General features: G+C 43.7%; 1 protein-coding gene across 12 annotated transcripts in view; it reads left to right on the top strand.

Annotated features, from left to right (window-relative positions):
- Nucleotides 1–27,705, top strand: part of ACOT11 (acyl-CoA thioesterase 11) — a 791,760-nt gene that overhangs the window by 77,438 nt on the left and 686,617 nt on the right. For 5 of the 12 annotated variants that reach the window (XM_086952551.1, XM_086952596.1, XM_086952527.1 and 2 more), the window contains one exon: nucleotides 12,589–12,692. The exons of 6 other annotated variants lie outside the window; for them this stretch is intronic. The gene's annotated coding sequence lies outside the window, so the exon portion shown is untranslated. Of the gene's footprint in view, nucleotides 1–12,588; nucleotides 12,693–27,705 lie in introns of those variants that run through there. One more of the 12 variants, XM_086952591.1, reaches the window with a different exon arrangement.

The following is a 27,705-nucleotide window of genomic DNA, read 5'->3' as shown; positions in this document are numbered from 1 at the left end:
TGCTAATGACTTCCCATCAGCTCCCAGGGGTCATGTTTTGTCGAGGCTGTGACAGCCTTTCATGCTGTGCACCAAAGGTGGAGTCCAAAAAACCGGCCCACGAATTGGCCTCAGCTAGAGGCCCATCGGCCAATGCCCCATCGCCCGTCTTACCTATCTGAGGCTGCAGGGAAGTTAACTAGTTTATTGTTATTAACAGTATCCCAAAGTTCTTCTTTGTCTTATATGAGAAAAAATGCTTATCTCATATAGCTCTCTACAGATCAGATTGCCTCTCTCTCAGGGCAGACCTGTACTCTCTTCTTCAAGTTGCAATAAGATGTATATCTCGTGGGTTCCCATGAAGAGCTATGGGCAGCTGCGGGTTTCTCTTTCCTACAAACGCCATTAAACCAGGAATGATGGATATCTTTCTGCGGTCCACTAGGATTCGTTAGCTGGGACCTAACTACATTTCCCAACTGCCTAACGTCCCTGATTATGATCTGAGAAGACACATCAAATTGCAAACATCTGTGAAACAAGGATGGGTGATGACTACATAAGATATGCTGAATGTTCTCCTTATTGGCCTGCCTCCAAACAAGCCTTACACCACAGGTGACCAAGAGTTCTCAACTGATCCCCTCTGTCACCTCCTGGTTTGTGTTTTAAGTGCAATTATGAGTGAATTTTAACCCCTTCGACGCTCATGACGAGCTCAGCTTGTCATGAGTTACGCCTGTCGTACGCTCATGACGAGCTGAGCTCGTCATGAACCGCGAGTTTGCGCAAAAGTCAGCGCACAGCGGGAAAACGCGTAGCGCGCATGGTGTTAATCACTGTATATGCTAGGTTGTATCGCCCTCAGACCACCCTTTTCAGTAAAGAACTGGAGACAAAGATGTAATCAATTACAGATTTGCAGAGGCCACTCAAGTAGGTGGTAGTGGCAGGATAGGCGGGATCATAATACTCAGTTGCATTACAGAGATCGAAAGTTATCAAATGAGAGTGCAGCTATAAGTCCCTGCGATTGTACCCAAAAATAGTCTCCACCAATTCTCTGACCTTATATATACGACTATCACACACTACTAACAATTTCCCAAGATTAGCGTTAAAGTCCCTTGCAACGATTACATTATACCATTTATCCGCCATAGTGTAAGTAATATCAAGCTTGGCTATAAAATATAATAAAATACAGAAATTTTGATTCACACTGGCTGTAAAAGTATCATTAGCAAAATTAATCATTGCGCTACTGAAATTAATATTATACCAGGCCAAATAAAAAGCTTGAAACAAATCACTGTTAGTAGGAATCAAGCTGATAACGTAGTTTAGGTTAGACAAAGCCATGAGGGCAAACCGGCTTGTACCCATTCAGAGAATGAGGGAATTCCAGGGGCCGAATAACAGATAAACCCATTAAACAATACATAATGGTTGTGGCCCAGGTTTCCTGTTACAAAACGATGCTGTATGCTTAATCATAGTCAGCCCATGTATCCAGGGTTAGTCTGCTCAACACCCTGGCAATATTCCAGCTCAATATCTTAATTGATTTAGACCCCCACTTAGTCTTTAGCTTAAGCAACCAACGGCTGGATGTGGCTCTCGGGCAATGGAGCTACCTCCATATTACAACACTGTGGGCCCGGGGACCTCAGCGGAAAAGAGGTGGGTAAGAAGGCAGTGGCGTGGCCTATTTATTTTTTAATGTGAACCAGCAAACTCTTCCAGTGGACTTAGATGTCAATTAATTTCCAGTATGTCATTTAAAACTGAGTATCTATTATGGGTGGGAATAGATGTATGCATACAAGGATAAAATATGGGGTTTTGGGCTCAAGGCTCTGTAAATAAAAACCAACAGGATAACCTTAATAAATCCATGGCGCTTCTGATCAGTGTATGATAACCAAATCAAATCAGAAGCTCACTTGTTGGCGAAGTTAACAATTTTACAATCATCACTGAATTTCTTCTCCTTAGGAACCACCCAACCCACCGTCCTAACAGACAAAATCTCATTAAACATTCCCCCCCTACATTTAATGTTCCTATTCAGCCAATAAGTCACCTTGTTAATTAGCTGTTCTGTGGTTTCCATGGACCAGTGGTCTAAATAAGGTACATCAGCCAAATCTAAAACATAAGGGCATACTGCAGGTGGTAGATTACATACTGAAGTCTTGCCGCTCCTGCATTTAAGTCATGGGTGCGGTCATGAGGGTTCGAAGATTGCCAACATGCATCCCTTGCTGGTTCCATAGGCACACTCCCCTCTGAGCCAAGGTGCCCCTTAGTATCTGAAGGGGCCCTTATCATAGCCTCTGCCCCATAGGGCCTAACCTCAGGATTAATCAGCTACAAGTACATACAGCTTGGCTGGTGCATGGCTAGTGATTGCCTGTGACCCTCCGGGGCCTAATAGGGATACACTTTTTTGATTGCTCCAAGGCACTCAAAAAGGGGTTGGAGACAGGCATCACAAACACTTTTGAGTTTCTCACTAACTTGCTTAATAAATTCACATTTAAAGTCATCCAATATAGTTTTATTGGTAGGCTGTTGATGGACTGGTTCTTAATATTGCTCTAGGTCCTGCAATTAGGCCCTTCTTTATTTCTTTTAAGATACTGGGCCATATTCAATGGAGGTGGATCAACGAGAACTGATTCCTTGGTTGGACAAGCAGGGCCTTCGATGGCAGGAATGCAAGTCCTAACAAGTCCAAAGTCGCTTCCATGAGCTAACACAGATGGGACGGATTGAGCTATGATAGCAGAAATGGGTTCTGGAGTGCCCGAAATAAGCAAAAGATGCCATTCAGCTAGTTGGATCTCTTTGTCTATGACCGTACAGCTCGCGTAGCAAATGTATCCAGAGAGGAATTTTTGTAGTGCGAGGTTTCTACTAACCCAGTTTAGTTTTCCCCATGATACTAGCGTGAGAGAAAAAATCGCAGCACAAAACAGCACAGTCAGTATATGGGCTACCTCACAGCACTTAAAACATTTAGTAAATAGTCTTACAGATAACAATCAAACATGTAGCAGTACCTTTCTGGCGGGCATGCTCTAGATCGGGAAGCCACAGGGAGAGCCCAACCTCTGCCAGTGGATGATGGGTGAAAACGAGCCCGCTCTTTGCCCGGGCAAAGCTCGAGTACGTCCAGGACGTGTCCAGCGAATGGATGCAATGAGGCACTCAAATAGTACAGAAAGTAGACACCTCATAACCGGTGGCTCCTAGGACTCCTGGGGCTTGTAGCCCCTGTGAGCAGCTGGCCAGTACGCCAACTACAAGTGTGTCTTTTTTCTCCAAGCGTAATTCATGTTTTACTCCCAACCAAGCAATCAGAATCCACCAACACGTCCGTTATTGGAATTTTATTTTTACTATTGCAGTTCAGTTGCACTGCAGTGCAGCCCCGTTGATAGGACGGGGCGAGGCCGGCCTCCCTCGATGTCGAGGCTGGAGGAGGAGTGGTGGCTGCACCTAAAGTGCGCAAGACGCTTTGGCCGGCTGTATCAGGGAGGCCAAACTGTCATGCACACTGTGATTGTTCTCCACAGGATGTATTATACAGCCTTACTGGAGAACATGCCCAGGCTCCAAGCCCCCGGTCTGAACGCCGAACCACAGCGCTCAGAGCAATCACAACGCTGCTTATGGCTGGATTGTGATTGGTCAGGGGATTCTGAGAGGCTGGGTGCTTACTGCTGGAGGATAAGCGGCACCTGCAAAAGTGTCCTCCAGGTAACTTTGCTTTTCTTTCCTTCTTTTTCTACCCCCCGCCTTCACCCACTCCCCACCACTGTTCCCTACCAGCTACCACTGCCCACCAGCATCCAGGTTGTGCACCTCTAGGACTTCCTGCATAGTCTGGTGTTGATCCAGATCGAACCTTGGTCTGTTTGCTTGATTTACTTTGATCTTATCAGGTGATTCTTTTGGCCTGCTTATCTGCTCCCATCGTCTCTGTCACTCCGCAGAAGAATTTGCCACACGTGCAGCCATTAAAAGTCTTTGTAGCTGTTCAACTGGAATTCAACCCCAAGGCTGAAGGGGCTTTAGGGTAGAGCATAGTAACTCTAGAAAGTAGTTGTTGAAAGTAGAAGCAGTGGAGGATAGCCTAGGAAGATGGCCGCCTAAGAAGCGTTCTCCGTCGTATCCAACCTTAAAAATTGGCTTACCCTACCCACGAGGGACTCCAAGGATCCTGCTGAACATCTCCTGGTTTTCTCAAAACGCAGTTCACCTGGGGAGATCTTTACCATGCCATCAACTAACTCCATAAGACTGAGCTTCTGGAACGATCATGTCGCACATGGACTACAGCAAAGGCTACTTGACTCCAAAATGGCCGAAGCGAAGACATTGAACAAATGAAGGCCCCCTCTGCCTGCACAACCCCCTTCAATAGGATCTAACTGAATCAGATGTGGTCCCTCCAATACCTGCAGACTGGTAGGAGATGGATCTCAATATTATTTCGTCCATTTGATGCTCCACAATAAACAGGGTTCACAATCCCATGCCTGACCCTAAGATGGCCACTGCTGAAGCATGGTTCTCCTTCTAGACTGTTCCTAACACACTCCATGATCTTCGCCCTTTCAGTGTTATAGTGGTCATTACTTGGAGGCATTACTTGAAATAGTGGGCATTACTTGACATTACTTGTGGGCTGTTGAGAGACCAGTAGCAAGGAAGGCCGTCTAGCTTCCTTGCTCTGCTGCACCCATTTTCGTCAAAGGCTTTTTCTACATCTGGGAGCAGCTCTGCTCTCAAAAGGTAGCAGCCAAGTACAAGAACATACAGGGATCTTAGGTAGATGGTTCCTCCACCATGCTGAGACTTTTGTGAGACCGTCACACCAGGACTCCTTTCCGAGCCTGCTCTACATGGTCGTGCCTGACTACAAGATTGCCACCATTGGGACCTTAACACAACTGTAACGCTGGATAACTGGCATCACAATGTATTTCCCCAGCGAACAGCCACCCTGCTGCCTCTTCGGGGTAGGTACCGCACTACTCTGCGTTTCCCTGCTGTTTCAAGGGCACCAACTCCCTGGAGATGCATCAGACCCATGCCTGATGCCAAAATGGCTGCGTCTGGGACTCCTGTCCCCCTCCCAGAAGCATCCCACTATCTTAGGAGTGTCCCGGCTGTGGGATCCAACTCAACAACTTACCATATAACACTCTCACCTTCTGAAATGTCGTTGGGTGAGGAAACCCTATATGCACTTTTAATCTAAGGTCTTCTGGCAGGGGTTTTGTGAATATTGGACTCGGACCAGAGCGGTCCAACTTGTTTGAATGCTGCCCCTCGCCATTTGGGGTACTATACATTACTATTAATAAGCCGCCCCTAGCAAAGTTATAATTGATTCACCATAAGAGTAACAACTCTTCCTACAGCAACAGCCGAAAACCCTCTTCAGGTGGAGAAACCCTATCCAGGATGGCCAACGGAAGTGGCCGCTCCAGGTGATCAAGCGCTCTTTCAGCCCGCCTAAAGCCCAGATGCCGACCTTGATGATCCACTGAGGGACTCCTTAGGTTTTACCCCTTCCATCTCACTGTGTGAGCCTGGAGCTGCCACGAGATCGGCACGTTTCCTCAATCACAATGCCCTTAGCAAGGCTGTGGATGACCTCAGGATGACCATCTTTAACATAAGAATGGCTGCTTAGGTCAACTCCTAATACTTCCCAATAGGCATCAGCCTCCAACATGTCGTCACCATCTGTTGCCACCAGCTGCCCCCTAGCGCCCCTTTCCAAATCTGGCACACATGCTTACAAGATCAAATACCCCTCAAATCTTTCCAAACATGCAATGAAAAACTTGAAAGACAGGACCTCAAGAGACTTCCCGGGAGTCCTCTTTACAAACAAATACCACTGCCAATGCAAAGGCTCCCTCAAAACTGACCTCCTCCTCCTGCTGCTCCCCTTTTGGCCTTTCGGGGAACCTTTCTATATCCATTTACAACCATAGGAAGATCATGTTCCAAGCCAACAATACAATTCTGGACACAATCAACTTAATTTATCTCACCCTCGGGCCCTTCTATGATCCTCCTCGATCCCACTCTCCACCCACCCACAACAACTCCCTCCCAATCTCCCCCTCTCCACCCAGGCAACATATCTCAGCCCGGACACTCCGACAATCTGTTATGCCTCCAACAATCCATTGTTCACTGTCTATTCTAGACTTTGAACATCCCTCCCACAGTCCATCTCCGCACTATTCCTCTCCAATGTTCCACAAACCATTATCTCCCACTCAGGTTGCTGCTGCCACCATTCTTTCATCCCCACAGTCGGCTCATAAGTCTCTCCCTTCCTCCATACCATTTTTGCCCCCTGCCACAACATCTCCCAACACCAGACACCAACAACCAGCACCTCTCCCCTCCTGCACCTCAATCCCTCAGAGTCCCCTCCGGACAGTCCACCACACTCCCCCCTCTAGTATTGACCATACCTGGCTTCTGTTTAACAAGGTCCTTTACTCATCTCACACCTCTCTCGAAGAATGGACATCCTCACATCAGCTTTATTCCAGCTTAGTGACTCTGTCTTCTCGTCACTTCTATCCCCATCATCCCCTGCCAACCCTCCCCCACAACTTTTCAGCATACCAAGCGACAGCCACCTACCAGACCCAAATGGGCACATCCACCCCATGACAGCTCAGACCTACTCGATATCCTAAAGAGTTACGCAACTTCAAATTCTGCTACCGCCTCCTCCTATCTTCCCGCAGGGGGCTGCCCGATTTCCACCATCATCTCTGACTGCATTAAAACTCACACACACCATCCAAGTGTATGCTGATCCCCCTCTTAACCTGATAAAAATCCCAACTACCCTCCTGGAACAACCAAGTCAGAAAGACCACAGCTTCTTCCTGAACTGCATGCTACACAATTGTCGATCTGCAGTCAAACACTGTCCAGAGTTATCAGACTCGATCCTGAACCATAAGCTTGATATCGTGATCCTCACAGAAATGTGGCTCAATGTCTCATCTAAGCACGCTCTAGACCTTCTTCTTGCTCCCAGCCACTCCATTTTGGGCCACAACCGGGAAGATAGACACAGTAGATGTCTTACACTCATTCACCGAAACTCACTGAGATGCCAAACCCTCCCAACAACTCAGTTTCAGTCTTTGAAATGCATGTCGGTGGAACTGTCCACATTCACTACCTCGAACCTCAGATTGAATGTGATTTACCACGCACCTGGTCAAAACCACAACTTCATTGAGGACGCATGGATTTCTTCACATCTCAACTAGGCATCCGACAATATCAACTCCTGCATGAAATCCTTTATTGACAAATGTGCACCCCTGAAGTGCTAATTATCGAGACCAAAACCGTCTAGGTACTGGTTCTCAATGAGCTTTATGAAGAACGAAAGCTTTTCAGAAATGCAAGAAAGAATGAAGACAAGCACCATCTCACCTGAGTATGACTAAGATTTTCAAAGCAAGAAAACAATACCAAGACCAACTACTCAGAGCCAAATCATCCAATATTGGTGCCATTGTGAATTCTGCAAAGAATTGACCAAAGCGCCTATTTGAGGTAATTTCACAGTCTACTAACCCCTCAATTACTTCTGCTCCTAAGCCATCCGTAACCCGTTGCAACAACTTCATGAATCTCTTTAATAAAAAAGTTAGAGACATCCATATCTCACTTCCCGTCAATGACTCCCTTTAAACGGTTGAGTCTCTACGTTGCAAGGCACTAAGATCCTGGTCATCCTTCTCTCTAATCTCTGAGCAGGACCTAGTACGAACTGTCTCCAAAGTAAAACCCTCAAACCATCATCAGGACGTAATTTCAGGCTCTATCCGCAAATCTCTTGCCACACACATACTCCCCATATTGATCACCACTTTCTGTTCCTCTCTCAAGCAGGGCCTCTTCCCAGATAACTAGAAATGGTTCAAATCACTCCACTCTTAAAAAAACACAACCTCTCGATCCAGAGAACCTGAGCAAGTACTGCCCAGTCTGCACACACCCATTTTTAGGCAAACTCATTGTAAGTTGCATAGCGTCCCAACTCGCTGCACACATTCAAACAAACAACTGCCTAGACATGATCCAATCAGGTTTCCGTCAGGTTCACAGTACACAAATTGCAATCCTCCAAATAGTCGTTGAGTCTCTTAAAATCTTCGACTCCGGCAATTCCTGCCTCCTGGATCTATCTGCAGAATTCGATACTGTTAACCATCTTGACCTCCTTCGTATTATTGAACTACGCATGGCATGTGAAGGCACTGTCCTCAGCTGTTTCTCTTCCTAACTATCAAACCATTCCTAAATTGTGAAAAGGGGCAACTCGTTATCAAGACCAGTCAGTGTTCACCAAGGGGTCCCTCAAAGTTCGATCTTCTCCCCAACTCTCTTCTACCTCTACCTAGAACCACTATATGTAATTCTCTAAAACACTGGGATTCTCTACAACCTCTACTTCGACTATACACAAATATACTTGAAAACCTCATCCCCCAAGGACGTTGCCATGCTTTCAAATACACTCTTAAAGATTCAAAACTTGATATGCAACCACCATTTAAAAATCAACCCAACTAAAATAGAATTTCTTTTGATCTCACCTGAAAGCAAAAACTCCAGTACAAGAATGGATGGCCAACTTTCCCACCTTCAATAGCTGCCCGCAATTGTGCAAGTGTTAGATTATTCAGCATCACCCTTGATAATTGTCCCAATCTTCGTAGCCACATGGTAACATTGGCCAACAGCACCCACTACTAACGTAGGCAGCTTTGGGGCATCAGACAGGTAATTCCGCATCAAGACCTCAAAACAGTGGTGCTGTCTCTTGTTCTTTCTAGACAAGACTATGGTATTGCTCTTTTCTCAGGCATTCCCAAAGGTCACCTAGCCCCGCTGAGAGCCACACCACATGCTGCAGCATGCTTCTTCTTAGGTATCAAGAAATTTGACCTCATTTCCCCTGCCCTGCTAATCCTCCAATGGCTCCCCAATGAAGCTCCGGCCCAATTTAAAATGTCTTGCATTACCCACAGCGTGCTGCACTCATCCTCACCTCCCTATCCAAACGAGAATCTGAAAATCTCCGGAGTAAATAGAGGTTCCAGAAATGCCCAATCCCTGCTCCTGGAAACCCCAACCTTCAGTCGAGAACGAATCATGAACCAGTCTACCTCTGGTAGTGCCACTAGAATCTGGAACTGTCTGCCTCCCTCACTCGATCTAACCACCTGGCTAGCAAACTTCAAAAAGGACCTCAGGCTCTTCCTATTTGATAGACATCTTGGTTAATATATCCTCGACCAGACCTAAGTACTTTCTCCACTTTGCCCTGATCTGACTTCATGTAACTGTGTATGTTCTCTGCCCAATTGTTGCGACTGTCTCTTGTGGTAACTTTTGTACACATCCCCTGATGTAAACGTCCGAGTTTAATTACTATTACTGTAACCCGCTGCAACCCTGTTTCCTGTGTGTTGTAAAGCACTCTGATGCCTTCGGGCCATGCTATATAACACAGCAGAAATAAATCAAATAATTAATAAATTAGTCTTCACCACCACCTGCAACATCCATAAAAAATCATCAACCACCTTTCACATCCTACTTTTGGTGGCACATCCTTCTATTTCTCCCACTTCTACTTCTGATCTGCTGTTATCCCTCATATGATTGACTCTACATACCAGTGGGACTCCCCACATGCTATGAACTGCTATGTAATAGTCCAAATATACATTTAGATTGCTCATATTGCAACAGAGTTCAGTTAATTAAATGTTTGTAGGAGAGAGAGTTCATGTTTTAGTAGTCCCCCAGTCTGGTATCCGTTAAAGACCTTCATTATCGTACATTTGCTTTTTGAGGATGGTGATCGCTATGTAGAATGAACTAAATAAAGCCATATCTCTTCACCATAAAAAAGGCCAAGTGACTTGCTGCCATCTGCACCCTCTTGGCCATTCCTACCCAGCACTTCCCTGGAACGCCAACAGAAAAGTAATTGTGGCGCAGATGTGTCTGTGTGGTGCCCTCCAATTGGGAAGCGTCCTCAGGGGGGCCCTCCTACAGATGCCATGGTGTACAAGGAGTATACAAAAAAGTGATGGACGGAATGCTTGAATTAATCTCGGCCAATGGTAATTACTCAAAGCCAGTCCTGAGATGCTTGTGGTATGAATTGGGAAAGGCTGGCCTGGCAGTCCGAGCTGGACCATTCCCATTGGAGCACGGTCAAGACTGATTTGCATATGGCTGGATCCAAGCTGAGGTGGCATGCTGTGCCACATATCAATGGGCTGGTATGCAGCCTGAGTAATTACCAGTGGCTGAGATTAATTCAAGCATTTCATCCATTACTTTTTTAGTATACTTCATGGTGTATAAGGAGTCCTCCCCCATACGCCAGTTGATATGGGGTGAGATCTTTCACTCTCCCCACACTTCTTCTTCCAAATAGACATAATGATATAAAGGTGGTACTATTTGCCTTTACCGATGGGTGCCTTCACTTACCAGCCACCTTGCTTTGCAAATTATTTACCTGAGATTGCTTGTCACATACCGATTTATGTCTCAGTGGTTTTGCGCATGTGTTTTTCTCAATTAAAAGAGATGTGCACACTGTGGTTCATAAATAATATGTATGCATATGTTAATGGTCCTAATCTGATGTAAATATGTTTTTAAATATGTTTTAGAAAATGGTCACTGGCACTTGCTGAGCCTTCTACTAAATACAGCTACACATTGGGTTTTTATCAACACTGGCAGCACACCAGGAAGCAAGCAGGAAGCCCCCAGCTAGACTTCTTACCATAATTAGTTACGAAAGCTTCCTGTCAGTTATGTATAATTTTTTGAGGAAACATTGACCTTAAAAATAAATTTTCCCTGTAGTAACTCACACATTAGACATACTACGTCTGCCATCTACAGACACTACGTGTGTGTTTGCATATTTCACTGAATGTCTGCTTTATAGCTTCCGATAAATATGTATTTATTTATTTATTTGCCTAATCTGTGTGTGCTGATTGTTATCCCAGGTGTGTAGGGGTACAGAGCGCTTTACAAGGTAGCAGAATTCATTTTACCAGGGAAAGAGGGTGCAAGGGAGATTTTTCTAAGTTTCATACAATCACCGGTGTTGTAGATGTATCGCGAATAAGTTTGCTTTGGTCTTTGCATGTAAAGCACAAATACATTTGGGTCTAGCTAGCACTATATAAAACTCAAATAATAGTAATAATATGTCCAAACTTTCTGGTCGGTGTCAGAGCCTTCTGATAAGAGGTTCGTTTGTGGGCTTGCAACATTTCTTGATGACTGACGACAGTGGGGGCTCCTCCGCTACAGCGGAGGAGCATTGCCCCACTACTCAAAAAGTAAAAATAAAATGACAATAACTATAGTTATTATCATTTTATTTTTCCTATTGCATAAAGTCAGTGGCGTTGTTCAATGTGGGGCAGAGCGGGGCTGGCCAGAGGAGGGGAAGAGTGGTTTGCACTCCCTAAGTGCGCATGAACTGCTTGGCCGGCCTGCTTGTGCCGACCAAACAGTTCATGCGCACTTTTAATGTTCACCACCAGGCGGCATTACACAGCCTGCTGAGGAACAGCCACAGGCTCCCTGTTCCTGTCTGAGCGCCATGGCGCTCAGACCAATCACAACGCTGCATTGCAGTGTTGTTAACTGCTATGGGGAGTGTGTGTGCTGTGTGCTTCCTGCTGCTGGTCGACTGGAGACAGAAGGAAGGAAGAGGACGCAGGGGAGGCAGCAGCCGGCCAGCTGGTCCAAGGTAAGTTTTTTTTCTCATAAATTAACCCCCCCCCCCCCCCCCCCCCCCCCCTCCGTCTGGTACCTTTATGGTCTGTGCCCGTGGTCACTAGAGTCGATGACCATGATCAAGGATTCACAACATCAATTTTGGTTTCTAAGATGGTAGGAGGCCAACAAGCTATAGAAATCTATGTCCCACTATTTTATTCCAACCAACTTCCATGTTTGTGTTAACTAAACGAACACTCTGCATGAGATCACATGCACCTGCTGATGTACACACGAACACATGCACACACACACACATACGCAGCCATTCTGCTTCTCTTTCCTCTGCTATTTCATTCCATTTCTGTTTCTCTCTATTTTGTAGTCTTTATTCATGTATAGAAGAAACAATGCTATGACTGAGAGTTGTTTTGTTGTGCCAAGTATAGTACTTTTCAACATTTGGCTCTGACAGTAGTCTCTGTGCGCGATAAAACAGTGACCTTCAAAAATATTTTTAAAATAATTTGGCAATTAAAAAAATCTTGGAAAAGATAATGAGAATATTATATTTGTCTCATAATGGGATAACATGGTAAGTAATTACAGATTTATATGCATATTACCTTTTGCCACTTGCAAGAAAGGAGGTTTAAAGCTGTTTAATTGTACAACTTTCCCTACTCCAGGGCAATCTGAATTTAGAGCATTTCACAGTTGCAAAATAAAACAAGTTATGGGTGCTGATTTATCATTGCGGTGTAGATGCTGTGATCCTTTTTGATCTTTCCGCTGCCTTTGAGCCTTTGAGCCTGCCTGCCATGATACATATGTGAAGAGATTACATGGGACTAGAGTACTAGAGTAAGGTAAGAGTTGTGAACGGCATCCAATGTTTAGCTATGGACCGCATTCAGTCATCATGCCCCCTTCACATCTTCAGCCACTTAGTGGCGTAGCAAGGGGGGGCAAGAGGGGCTGGCCGTCGTTTGCGGCAAGGACAAGAAAAGCCAGCACCCCCTCGCCAGTGTAGCCACTTATCACTTCTGTAAAGTCCCTCAGGGGTCAGCTCTCAGTCTCACTCTATTTAATCTCTAAGTGGCCTCTACAGATCTCATCAGGTCACTTCATTTTTCCTGCATACACTGTGCATATGACACACAACTGATTCTTGGACTGGGTGATGTGGTGTTGTGTAATAAAAGAATGAAAGAACTCTTTTGGGTTCTGATGGACTCCATAGACCTGTGACATGAGGGTTGGAAGGTAATGAAGTGAATGAAGGTTAAGAACATTTTACGTCTGGCGACAAGTAGGGGATAAGTTACCCGTATATTGACAGGGTTCTCCCAGAGAGTTTGCCATGGTCCAGCAAACTGCTCGAGCATGCTACATTTTGCCACAGTTGTACTGCAGAATCAACACTGGCACCTGTGGAGTCTCAGCGCAACACCAGGCTGTGTAAAACTTTTAGGATAATGAAAGCATGATTGAAAATTGGTGGCCGAAATCCAAACGAAAAGGCTGCAAACAGAGGTACTGCGCCACTAAGCAAATTAATGCTATACGTCATGTGGAGTGAGAACGCTGCAGGTGGATGCAAACAGGTTTTAAAAAGCAGCGTACTGTGATAATCTAGTACACGTTAAGGTGTGATCTGATGTGGTATGAAGCAGAGCTCAATCAGGTGTTTACAAAGAGACATTTAAGCACAGAATATCAGAGCTCAACCAGGTGTTTACAAAGAGACATTTAAGCACAGAATATCGTGAATATCATTATGTTATCTGCTTCTCAAATCATTTGATCACAAAAAGACGTAAAGACGTGTCTACTTTCTGAAACAACTAAAGAGAGTCATCATACCACCGCCTTCTGTGAAGTGACCCCAGATAGAGGGCCGCGGTGTGCTTTCAGAGATGTACATAAATGAAGCAGCTCACCACCAAAGCTGCTGAGAGGGGGTTCCGAACCACTCTACAGATCTCCATTAAAATAAATAGATCCACTGGTGAGCAAGAGTGTGGATAAAGCCCCTCCAGCTGTCAAGGCTAACCCCGAAGCCAGCATGTCGCAAGGCTCTAGAGAAGGTTATGCGGAGACTGGAGCCAGTGCGTAATACAGACCTAAGATCTGAAAGGACAACAGTCCCATGAAGTATCAGGTCTTCTAGTATACTGGCCTCAGTCGCCACACAAGGCAAAGTGGCGAGACAAGAGCACACTGTGTATTGTTGTTTACGCTTTATTCACTAGACCGACCGCCCAGATCATTTACCACTAAGAGGACGAGGAAAAGAAGATACAGAAGAAGCCCTGATGAAGTCTGCTGTTATGTCTATAGCAATAGTTAGAAAAAAACGTGTTGGCAAGGGGCAAGTCTACGCTCAAGGGCGAAGTTGAATATTTGAATAAAGGACCGCAACCTCAATGTCAGAATTCTTTGAGTGCTTGGAGAACGATTTTATTCATTTTGGAACTCCTTCCAGCAGAGGCAGATCAGGTGGCTCTCCCCTTCCAGAGCACCAAACTGCATATGGAAATTCATCATATATTGCGTTTATTTTCATATATATTAGGCTGTGTGCGCCTACACTCCCAGCCACCACTTTTGCTCAACCTTTAAACAAGTCAAAATGGCCTAACCATGCTTGGGAGATAGTTGCTGTTGACTTCTTTGGTCCTCTTGCCACATCCGGGGGCAGAGCCAGCACAAGTTAGGAAACCCTTCACACGCGGCTCTGCGCGCAAACAGCGACTTCCCCCGCTGGAGCCAAAAACTGGACAAATTCAGAAATTGGATAATTGCTCCTAGCTTGAAAAGACTATACTGATACCGCACAAATAGTGTGAGTATACTTTTTTGTTATGTTATATTGTAAGTCCTGACAAAAGCTTCACAGACCCCTCGGGCCTAAGAAGCTGAAACATGTCGACAAATTCTCAACAACTCTAATACTTACAGACCCAGTAACTCGGTCTGCAGTAAGTACCACCATTTTTAAACCAATTGAGAATCTACCCCCCAATAAATTCCAGGGGTAATTTTCTCATTTTTAATCCACTTTTTGCGCACCAAGCTTCTTTTCCTATTTCCTTTTTTCCTTTTTTTATATTGTTAGTGGTGAAACCCTCAATCTCAGGACACTGCACCAAACGACCCAGAGGTGCCTCTGGTTGAGGCGGGCAGTTTATGCACTGAAGAAATCCCAATGATAATTGCCACGACGTCAATGCGGGGCGGATGAAACATATATACCGCACCCAGATTCGCATTGAGTTTTTTGAGGGTACTCTTCTTCCTTGAACCCAAGGTTGTAAGGTGTAACAAGTGTCCCTTTTCTCTTTTTGATAAACCTTAATCCTACCCCGGGGAAAGAAACGGACACAGTGATTCCTCATCCCTCCCTGTTGATGAACCTCTTGAGAATGGACATCATATAATGATTATTGATGATGCTGCCTTCCATTGATAGCAGATCTTTCATCCACTATTTATAAAAAGGTTATTGAAAGATTAGATTGCATCTTTGCGACATGGGGTGTCCCTGTCATCTTGAAATCAGATAACGGCCCACCTTTCAATAGTAGTGAGAGCAGAGACTTTCTCAGCCATTTCAATGTAAAGCATCAGAAAAGCACTCCTATTTGGCCCCACGACAATGGCCTTGTAGAATGATTCATGAGTACTCTAAAGAACGCTGTTTAGTGTGTTGCATTAGAGAAGCTCGATCTCAAGGTTGTTTTGAATACCTCTCTTCGAGCTTACCGATCAACCCCTTACTCGACTATAGGGGAAAGCCCTACAACCTTAATGTTTGGGAGAGCCATGACAATCAAATTACTTCAGGTCCCAACCTCAGATCAAGGACTGAGAAAGACATTTGCAAAGAAAATTCTGGTTGCCAATGATAAATGAAAATTATACACTTTCAAGAGAGGAGATCGAATACTAGTTCGAAAATCTAGAACACGAAAATCTGATGTTCTCTTTGAGCCTGAGCCCTTTACTTTTACAATCACCAAAGGACACATGGTGACTGCCTAACCTCCTGGAAAGTCCCTTACTTGAGATTCTTCTCACTTCAGACATGTGGCTCAACACTCCTGGCAGACAGTTGATGATCCTGCAACTGCTGGTGTTTCTACCTCACCTAACCAGATCACTGACACTTCGACTGTTAGCTCCCAGCTTCCGATGACATGATTAGGACGGGTGATCCAAGCACCACGAAGGCTAATTGTAGAGTTTTAAGTGCAGATGTATTTGTCGTTATTTATTTATTCATTTATTTATTTATTGTAGAAAGTTGTAACTCTTTATTTCACAAAAGGGGAGATGTAGTGCTGTGTTATTAAAGAATGAAAGAACTTTTTTGGTTCTTGATAGACTCCGTACACGTGTGATGTAAGGGTTGGAAGGTAATGAAGAGAATACAGGTTTAGAACGTTGAGTTCTTGCTTACATGCAGAAAATAAAGACGTGTATAATTACTTTGTGTGTGTGGCATCGCCATTGGTGAGTGCCTGGGCTGGGTAAGATACAACAGATGGGAATTCGGATTTGGTCTGCAAAGATTTTCAATAGTCCCCAGAGCATTGGCCAAATGGATGTCCGAAAACAACCTTAGGTTAAATTCTGATAAAATCGAGGTAATGGTTCTGGGCAAGCTTCCCTTAGTTTGGTCTTTAGCCTAGTGTTCTTACATCTTAGGTCACTATCCCTCCCCTTACAAGCAGGGCCGGACTGGCTCCTGGGGTTTCCTTAATAAACAATGCAAAACAAATGTTGTAAAAAGTACGCTTTAGAGCTATTTGTTTTGCATTGTTCATTTGGAAGAGCCTGCAGCTCCCCAGCAACAAAATCGGCCCCTCTGCTGTGAACCTGGACCCCACCCTGCCACCCCAGCAAAAAACGCCTGGTAACCAGTCCGGTCCTGCTTCCAAGACAGTCAGGAATCAAGGGGATGTATTAGACAGTGATTTATCCTTGAAAGCCCTGATTACTAAGGGTTCTGCTGCTTGGTTTTTCCACCTCAAAATCATGAGGAAAATCATACTCTTTCTTCCAGAGGACACCCATTATCCGATTCTCCAAGCAGCTGTCGCTGCAGGCATAGAGTACTGTAATGCATTGTACCTCGGGCATTGGTGATAAACGTTCTCACTGTGTACACCACCCAGAACTTTACCCTCTTCAGAGGGAAGTTCAATCAATGTACCAAAGATTTGAGAAGCCCCTCAGTGTGATAAGGCTTTATTTTATCAAGTGGCCACTGCTGGAAAACTTTACGTTTTTTCTCAAATGTGTTTTTTAAGTATCTGGGATTTGGGGAAAACATGAAGAACTTTTTTTTTTAAGCTCCAAGGAATTACTGAGCGCTTATTGGTTTGGTATTTATAGAAAGTGTCAGCTCAAGGACACCTTTTGTTATTTGCACTTTAATTAAATAAATACAAATGTAAAGTCGAGGTAGTGAGATAGATATTCTTAAAAAGTTGTTATATGGCAGAAATCGAGATGCTGTGCTTTGTAAGAACTGTTCTACTAGCTCATCTCTCTAGTAACTAACACAGTGCTATTTTTTAAAGCGGCTTGTGATCTGGTCGCTGCCTTAGGGGGAATCTAACGCTCGCTCACATGCAGTTTTCCACTGCGTGCTGAATTACACAATGTCACCTTGGACAAGCTTCAGCGGAACACTTTACATTTGTGTACGGGCAGTGCAGACATTTAACCTCATGATAAAACACTGCACACTATGCCATCCTTGGGCACTCAATCAAACCCAGGCTCCTTGCGTAATGGAACAGTATTGAAATAGTTATTATCAATCACTCACAGGTAGGTTTAACCTCTGAGCAAATTACAGGTAGATGGGGGTGGGAAAGAGCTTAACTGCTCGACTACAGAGCTTCTAAAAATAACAATTACTTTACCATTTGCTTGTTTGATTCGTTTTAATGTGGAGTGTGTCAATCGCTATTACGATGATACCGTAACCAGTTTCCAACAAGCAGTGGCAAAGCTAACATGTCTGGCTTTAGCCACCAGCCTTGTGGCTTTGTCAATATGTTTTGGTTTTTGCAAATCTATATTTGTGTGTCAGCTGCCGGGTTCTCATCCATACAAAAAAAAAACATTTACATAAAACAATGAATACTTTTTTAACCCCTTCACTGCGGCGGCTATTCCGTCGCAGTGCTAAGGGGGCGGGGTGGAAATGCGGCGGGCGCATGCTGGTGACGGAACCGCTCCATCACCAGCGTTGGTTGCGCTGTGCTTATGATGGAGCGGTTCCGTCATGGCCCCGCCCGCTCAATAGAACGCTCAGCGCAGGCGCGGAATTCGCGCCACGCAGGAGCGTCGGGCCGGCCATGACGGAACCGCTCCGTCATCAGCATAGCGCCACCGCAGCTGATGACGGAGCGGTTCCGTCATCAGCAGGGGAGGGGTTAATCTAAAAAAGTAGACATTGCGATAATAAGCCCTTGCACTAAAGGGAACTGCTTTGTGTGTGTGAATGTGCTACTTGTGAAAGGGCAGATTGCTATCGGTTATAGTGAAGTTACTTTATCAGCTACAATAATCACTGTACTCCCCAGGCCTGCATGGAGCACTTCTTTTCCGTTAGCCAATGGCTAAAGTGAGTTGACCCATCACCCCAGGTTGTATGCTGTTGAGGGTGGAAGAAAAATGTGAATGACACAATAGAAGACCAATGGATAAAGAGGGGAGACTGAAAGTCCCCATAAGTAAGAATATTACACATACAATCTTATTAATATCAAAAGGCCTTGGCTCTCTTCAGACGTGTTAGAACTGGGGGTCTCTAGTTGGCTGAGGGAGGTACCTTAGTCCAAATAGGGACCCTTGCTTCTAGTCAGGGAAAGGAGGGCCACCCTGTTAGATAACCTCTGCTCGCCCCCCGGTAACTTGGCATGAGCAGCCTGGCTTATCTCCTAGGCAATGTGTAAAGTATTTGCAACCCCACTCCCAGTGACACAGTGATAACACCACAAATGGACACCACACTGATTTTATAAAAATAGCGGTATCTTTATCAAAAGAAATACGATAAGACCTAACGATAGAAATCCAACATATGCGTATTCGTAATGTTTCACTGTGCCGGTTATTAGGCCAGCAATCACTTGTAGGTTCTTGCGGTATTAATGAGCAGTTCACAATGATCTAATGCAGGCCTAATGCAAAGCTATTCAATTCGTAATGTAGTAATAAGATAGTTGGGCGTGAAGGTGCACTTCTGTCAGCAACCTGCATGTGCCTGTTCCAGTCCGGAATTTCGAGAAGCCCGTAGAGAACTCGCAGCCTTTGCTGTTTGAGGCTGCAGCTGAGAGCTGAGAAGGAGCTCAGTGTTCCCCGCTTGCCGTTCCCTGCTCGCTCGCCCCACCGCTGCTTCGACGCTGACATCAGCAAGGAGCGAGGAATAAGTGGCGTCCTGCGGGCACGGGTGGAGACGGGCTTCCCTTGTCGGCCCGGTACGGCCTGCCGGCTTGGTTTGGCTTGGTGGTCGCTGCTGAAAACTCACGTTTGGGCCAATAACTGCCCAGTCACGTTTGGTCTGTCTCTGCCTCATACTGCAGAGAGGAGGACCACACGCAGGGCCTTCCGCCCTGTCCGAGCAGAGTATTGGAGAAACACTGCATGAAACGTGGACGTGGGGCGGAACAACGTGTGGTATTACAGCTGCTACATCGTGCCAGGGGACCGGAGACCTAAAGCCAGCGGTCTGAGGTCCCCTGTGGCCCCAGTGGCTCCCGAGACCCTTGTGGCCTCTGCAACCCCTCAGAGAAGGAGAAGGGCTGCAACTGTAACTGTAAGTGGTAAGGCTTAGAGCAGCTTGTGAGCCTGCAAGCCCATGAGCAGCTGTAAGCAGCAAGGTCAAGCAAAGGTTTGCAATATACCTGAAAAGGACGAATCCGATTATTACACAGTTCTCATGTCGTCCCCTTTTCTCTTTCTGCTCAGTTTTCTTTCTTTTTTTCAAAGAGGTATAAACTTATAGACCCATAGACTCTGGAATTTAGCTGCCTTTGGGACTCAAAGAAGAGTGGTTGTAGCTGAAGCAACCCCACAGCCCTGCAAACATCGTAACCCGACATCCCTGAATTCTATCAGATAGTCTCCAGCCTGTAGCCACTCGGCTGTAAACTCAGATAAAGGTGAGAATCAGTGTGCTGCGTGCTGCGTGTTGGGAGGCTGTTGGGAAGAGCCAAGGCAGTGGTGAACGGTGAATAGTTGTAGTGAGAGTTGCCTGCGTTCATCGGGTGGAAACAACACCTGGCTGGGGTCTGTACACGGAGCGAAGTGGGGTGAAGCGAGTGCGGTCGCCATGGCCGTGGCCACTGTTGCTCGGCTTGTATAAAGAAGATCTCATACCTGTATAACGAGGTGGAAAGTATGAGGTCGGAAAGGAGCGACCACCTTTTCCCCCTGCTAAGAGGGAAAAAAACTACAATCCACAGCAATTTTAAATAAAATGAAAATAAAACAAGCAGGGGAAAACCAGTCTTTAAATTCAGCAGGGATACATATATTTGGGAAAACAACAAAGTTCCCAACAAAGATTGACATTATGAAGGACCCAACGGGAGCAATGCTAGCGTTACAAACTGATTCAAGTGATCTACAAACTCCAATTAAGCCAGTGAGTGAATCAAGTGCAATATCCCAAAAGCATGATGTATTAGAGTTTGACCAGTATGAAAGGGAGCTAACTACAAAAACAAATGAAGATCCTGGCAACCAATGGGGTCAAATAACTGACTTAGAGATGTTAACAATTCCTCTAACAACACACTTGCAACAAGATGACCCAAGTGGCACGAGAACACAGTCTGGAGATCTCCAACAATTCTTAGTAACAGGGGTGCCACTACCAATTGAAGTGTAAGTAAATGTAAAAAAAGCTAACGTATCAGGTGATCCAATGAGTCTGGTGCAAACAAATCAGTGTAACAAGACAATTAAAAAAAATGGAAAGATAGGCCAAAAGCAACAAAGGAGACAATGAACTTATCTAATCTCCTTCAAACTGACACCAATTTAATTTCAAAGGATACAGAACAAAACTCGGGTCAGGAGAATCTCGACCAGATCAACGGATCCCAAAATAATATGAACGATTACATTTTGAAATTGGATAATCTGCAGCGGTGGAGTACACCCTATCAAAAGGATGAACATAATAACAGGTTACAATTTATTGAATCAGGAAATAAAGAGGAAGGACAACGAAGCACCGTAAGTGGACTTAATAAACAACACTCTTCTGTAAATAGCCAAATTCAGGGAGCACACATCTCAGACAACTGGGACTATGGATCAATCTGGGACCTGTTTTTTAGAACCTCTCAATTAATATTAGAAGCTCTAACTCATCAGTCAAACAAAATGGAGGTGCAGGTAGACCTTCTTAGCGCCATGGCATCTTCAGTAGCAGGAATTGATCATAAGATAGCCACTTTAAATAATCTGGTAATAAGAGCACAGGCACAACCAATATCTTCATACACAGATTGTAGTTCTGCTCCCCTGATTAACAAATTGGCCACAATTCCGGAAGTATTAAACACAATAATTGAAGACCTAAGAGGAAATGTATTCACCCCTGGAAATAAAATTTATCAAAATGAGAGCACAACTGAAAAAACGCTGATTAAAAATAAGGTAAAAAAAGAAAGTAGTAAGGATTTAACAAAAGGAAAAAAGGAAGCCCAAACAGGGGAAATCTCACTCTCTTCCCAAATAATACCACCCGAAACAGCCCCTGAAATCAATTATCAAAAAGACAGGGGAAAAAACAATGGAAAGCAAGGAATAAAGTTATAAAAGCTTCAAAAACTGTATCTTCTCCTGAGATAGAGATAACAAAAGCAGGACACAGTCTAAAGTACTCAAAATGGGCAACTAACGCAATTCAGAAACAAGCAGATAAAGTTATACAGGTAACAAAACCTCTCTATCCTTTGTTTAATAAAAAATTTCCAGATGTAATAAATAAAATCATAAAAAACAGGATGACTCAGAAAGTAAACAACAACAAATGGATACCCCAAATGCTGAGGGTATCAATAAGAAAGTGAAAAGCTAACTACTTCAATATGAAAAGAAGAAAGCAATAACTGATCAAACTACATCAACCGAAGATATTATAGGTATGTTAAACAATCAAAAGAAAAGTAAGACAGTACGACAGTGTGAAATAGAGAGAAGAAAAACCCATAATACGTCAAATGCAATATCCTATGTTAGTCAACCACTAAAACATCCTTGATGGATCCAGGAGCCACGAAAACATATGGGTGAACCAAAAGAGCAGGAGCTATCAAATTATTGGTATCCACCACAAAAAGCCAAATTAAAAAATCAAGGTCAAAAGGAGGGAGGAGTACAATTGATTTTTAAACCAGAATATAAATCCAGGGGTCATAACGATATCCTGAATCATGGTAACATCTTGAAATTGTGTAAAGCAATACGGTCGCTAGAAAGAATTAGAAGTACTGATATTGAATCAATTGAATTTCTAGCAAGTGAAAACAGAATCAACTCTGGTATCCTGGACTTCATCCACCCCAGTAGACCTTATTATACAAGAATACGATCTTTTTTTGGCGTGGGGAATAAAAGTTACAAGACCACCCCAACCTTCCTACCCAAGTCCGTTTATTTCTAAAAAAATACAACTAAACAACGGAAGGGGTCGGATAATAACCAGACATACTTAATACTGAAAGCCCCATAGGAAAACACATGGGGCAAGCATCTAAATCTTTTATTGAGAATAAAAGAGAACCAATGGTGGAGTTATAATTTGGCTGGTTAACTGCTGCACTACACGGAGCAAGGGAGGATTGACGACTTACAAATGATGGTCCCAAGAAGGGAATAACAGGCTCAAGTGTTTAATTTGATTATGCTCCTGGAATATAAAAGGAATTCAATCAAAGTTACAAAATGAAAAACTGACCTCAACTTCAGAACATCTTCAAATAATTTGTCTACAAGAGACCTGGGCAACTGATCCTTTTAGAATAGAAGGTTTTAAGGGATACTATATGTACACCACGAAAACAAGTAAATACTCGAGATCTTGTGGGGGCTTGACTACTTTTATCTCAACAGAATAAAAAATGGAAAGTGAGGAGGAAGTACAAAATATAACTGACTGTCTGATAGTCAAAATACGATATAAAGAAAAAAGGATCAATAAAACACTCTTACTAATAAATGTATATATTCATCCTGATTGTAGTTCAAGAAGAGCAATGGCTAGCAGCTTGACAACTATAATACTGCAGCAACTGGAAAAGGACACTCAACCTGAGGTCATCATTATGGGTGACTTTAGTATGAACATGTTGTGGTCTTATGTTAGAGACGAAGAAATACAACAACAGAACTACTTATGGGCAATTCCGAGTCCCTCATTTACATCGGATATTAGGGGAGAAAAGAAAGGGAAAATTGGGAATAATTTCTAAAAAGGTCTAGAATCCTTAGGTCTAATAGTGCTAAATGGATGCTTTCTCCAAGACAGACCACCTGCCTGGACTTATTGGGTAACAAATCACGATTAGACTACACAATAGCCCCGTTAGGCTTATTTCAAAAGATTTCATCCTATCAGATTGGAGGAGCAAACGGGAGTGACCATAACGAACAAATAATAGAGTTAAAGTTAAACTGTGTAAGGCATGGAGAATATAGGACACTTCTGGGAGACATAAATACGGTAAACTATAAGAAACTTTATTGGTCAGAATTCACCAAAGAATCAATCATAGCAACGTCAAAAGTAATGGTTGAAATTTATTTTAATGGAGATCCTTCTATTGTCATAAAAAAATCGTCCTTCTTCACTAATAAATTAGTTTTAAGCCAGAAAAAAAGTTGGCAATAAAGAGCAGAAGGGCAAAAAATCAACGGCGTTGGTTAAACTGTCTTCGGAATGTCATCTATTAAAAAAAGAATGGAATACAATCTTAAGATTGGTAAAGAAACACCCAGGGAATCAAATTAAAGAAAATAAATGCAGAAGTAAGAAAACTAACTTGTAATGAAAAAATGCAAGCAAAACAAGCACTTTGGACAAAGGCATTATATACCAGTAAAAAGAATAATGCAAGGGAATTTTGGTCTTTAATCAACAACTTAAATAGATCTAGTACAGCAACCACATCTTCTGTCATTCCTGAATCCGAATGGGTCAAGTTCCTTCATTCACACCTAAATTGCAAAATAAGCATGGATTTGATTCCTGGCATAGATAATTTGAGAAAGTCAGAGGATAAAAAGAATACTGACATATCTATAACGGAAAGTCAAGTCTACAAACACATTAAGAAACTGAGATCTGATGGCGCCCCTGGTCCAAACGGGATTCCAGCTGCCTTCTATAAAGAGAATGCATTAATATGGGCCAGTTAAAACATAAAGTGAAAAAAAACAACCGCTATACCTATGTTTTGTTGCTTTTGATTGTTTAGATAGGCAGATTTTATGGAGGGAATTGGAAAACTAAGGTATTAGTCCTGGCCTTTTAAAAGTAATTCAATTACTATATACCGAGACTTGACGTTCGATTAAGTAATGGCTCACGGATATCAAGAAGAATAGATACATCCCAGGGTTTAAAGCAAGGAAGTGTATTAGCAGCGTATTTATTTAATTTATTTTTATCTGACCTTACAGAAGAATTGGATAACGAGTTGGCTCACTCACCGAAATTGGCAGACAAACAAATTTCAATTCTACTTTATGCCAGCAATGGTATATTGCTCAGCCAAACAAAGATAGGGTTGCAGCGACTTATAAATAAAATATCGATGTATTCAATTAAGAAAAGATAGAAATAAATGAACCAAAAACAAAAGTAATGGAAGTTTGCAGAAGGGCATTGAACCACAGTAAACATAAATGGTACTTACAAAATCGACAGCTAGAACAAGTGAAACATTACAAATATTTGGGCATATGATTTGACGATAAGGGCTCAATTTCACAACACAAAATAGAGCTGACAAAAAGAAGTAACTGTTTGATTATGGCCTGCTTTCATTACATAGCCCTTTGGGTGGACCAACTTATCTTCCATTATTAAAGGTTATGAAAGCGAAATTAATGCTCAGCCTTACTTATGGAAGCGAAGTTCTTTGCGGTATAGACTCTGCACTTTTGAACAATGCTATTACAGTAACATTTAAATACTTGTTTCCACTTCCAGTTAATGCATCACCAGCCCAGATCCAACTGGAATTTGGCTTTTGTAACCAGCAAGTTGCGAGTAAGGGCCGGTCTGTAAAGGTATGGAAACAAATTAGAACCAATACTTTTAATCCAATAAGCTTTCTATTCTGGCAAGAAATGCAACAGAACCAAACTTCCCATTTTTACAAATATCTTCAAACAGCACTGGAAGAATTGTCAGCACTCGAGATGTGGGAGATGTCATTAACGCCACTATCTTTAAAAAAAGTAATTAATAGCTTATCAAAACACCTATCTCTTCTAAAAGATAAAGAGTTATTTATTAGGAGAACTCATGCCTGGATGATAGTGAACGAATATACGATCCTCAGAGTTCAGCTATATCTAGAAATACCATGGTCAATACAAATAAAAAACATATTTATGACCGCAAGATTTGGCATCCTGCCAGGACTAATGCATGCAAAGCCTTGGCTGAGACCAACTAAGCCAATCCCCTGTAGATTATGTAATCAGTGGGAAGCAAATATTATACATTTGGTTTGCATATGTATATCAATGAAGGTTGAAATAAAGAGATATTTAAAGAACTGTTTTAATGAAAGAGGGGTACGATCATGTAGACAAGCCTTGTTAGTTTGCTTTAAGCCAATGGACATAGTAATGATCAGGGCTGGACTGGCCTTAGTGGGCACCGGTCAATCCCTCGATGCACCGCACTGGTGTGGGGGGTTGCGGTTTGGGGCCCGTGGGGGCCGTTTTTGTAACAGGGCCGTTTTTGCAGCATAGCTGCAAAATAGGCCCTGTAACAAAATCGGCCGAAAACCGGCCCTGGCAAAGAGCTCGGCGGCACCCACAACCCCCCCGGAGGGGAAAGGGGGGCCGCCTGAGCACTTTGCCAGGGCCGGTTTTGGTTCCCAATCTGGCCCTGGTAATGATTGCAAATTTCACTAAATTTATGACCCTTGTGAAAAAGAAATTGGAAGACAGTGATTCGGGCATAGTAAGAACGGAAGTTGCTGATAGTTAGAGAAGAATTGCACACGAGAAATGACACAAAAGTAATGAACATATACCTGTAAATTATTCTTATTTTAAGATTTGTCTTAATGATTTGTAATAATGATGAATTGAATTAGTGTACATAATGTATTTTTACGACTTATTGTGGAAATCGCTTGGCTATGTTGTAATGGTTGTGAATTGATAATTTTTCAATTGTAAGATTTTAATTAATCATGCAATAAAGTTATTAACATGTGAATAAGACAGTCCTTAATGCACGTACTAATGCAGTTCATAACGCAAGAATAATGCAGGTCGTAATGCAAGAATAATGTGATTCGTAATGCAAGAATAAGGCAGTTCGTAATGCAAGAATCAGGCAGTTCGTAATGCAAGAATAATGCGATTCGTAATGCAAGAATGAGGCAGTTCATAATACAGGAATCGGGCAGTTCGTAATGCAAGGAATAATGCTATACACCAACCTGCATAGTCAACTTGGGCCCCCACTATGCCCCAACAGCAGAGACAAAGGTCGTAAGCTTAAAGGGGCGGCCCTGGTACGGATGGGTAGGTATGGGCCGCTCGGGGACTCAGCGCGTCTAATGCGGTGCAGCGGGAGAGAGATCGGAGCACTCCTGTACTCCTTCTGCATGCCTCCCCAGGCCACACACGCTTGCGGCTCCCGACCGGAGTCCAAGCCTTACCTGGGGGTGTGCTGCCTCGTTCTCTCTCTCTTCCCGCTTGTCAGATGTCCTGCTGGGCGGCCTGATGATGTTGCAGCTCCATTGTTTGGCGACGCTGTAGCCGGATGGGTTACAGCACTGCCTTCTTCTTCATTGACGATCTTGGGCAGATTCCTCTTGGCAAACAACGATCATGATCCATTTCACCTTGCAGCTTTCTTAGCTTCAAGAAATCCTTTAGCACATTACGGAGCTGGCCGCCGTTGTCAATCCTTACTCGCAGCCTCATTTACGATGACGGCTCGGGCCACAAACAGAAATGCAGCAGCGTGGACGATGTTTCATGCTGCAGGGGCATTGCGATCACAGGGCACCTCGTAAACAGTACCACAGACCACACGGCAGTCTCAGGCGTGCCAAATCACCACGTATCAAGTGTCGCTGAGAAACGATTGGAAACTTTTATGTTCCTGAGTTTCCAGAACAGGAGACCATCTCTCTTCTGGCCCTTGTAGACACGCTACTTCAGGACACAACACACAGCAAAGTCCTCACAAGCAGGGGGACACAGCACACAACAAAGTCCCTTGTCCTCTCCTTAGTCAAATCAGCACACTGCAGGCCAGCCCCAGAACACACAGCAAGGGCAGTCCTTCTCTTCAGTCTCTTCAGCTGTTCGTCTTTGGCAGAGGTTCCTTTTGATCACAAAGTAATTTCAATCCTTTTTCAGTCTTGAGTTCAGTCTTGAGTTCAGGGGTTTCAGCTCTCACATTTATACCCCTAAATGCCTTTGAAATCTTTGTCTTCAGGGGGCTCTGAGCCCAGTCCAAACCAGTCCTGGGTGTCTTCCTGCCAGTGCACACCCTCTTCCTTTGATAGTGAGGGTCTGGACCCCAAACACTCAGCAGGAGGTGGAGCCATCTTTTTGTGGCATCAACACCGCTCTCTTCACATC

Source organism: Lissotriton vulgaris, chromosome 1_1 (assembly GCF_964263255.1).
Source record: "Lissotriton vulgaris chromosome 1_1, aLisVul1.2, whole genome shotgun sequence".
Lineage (NCBI taxonomy): Eukaryota > Metazoa > Chordata > Amphibia > Caudata > Salamandridae > Lissotriton > Lissotriton vulgaris.
This window is presented reverse-complemented; position numbering and strand designations above follow the sequence as displayed.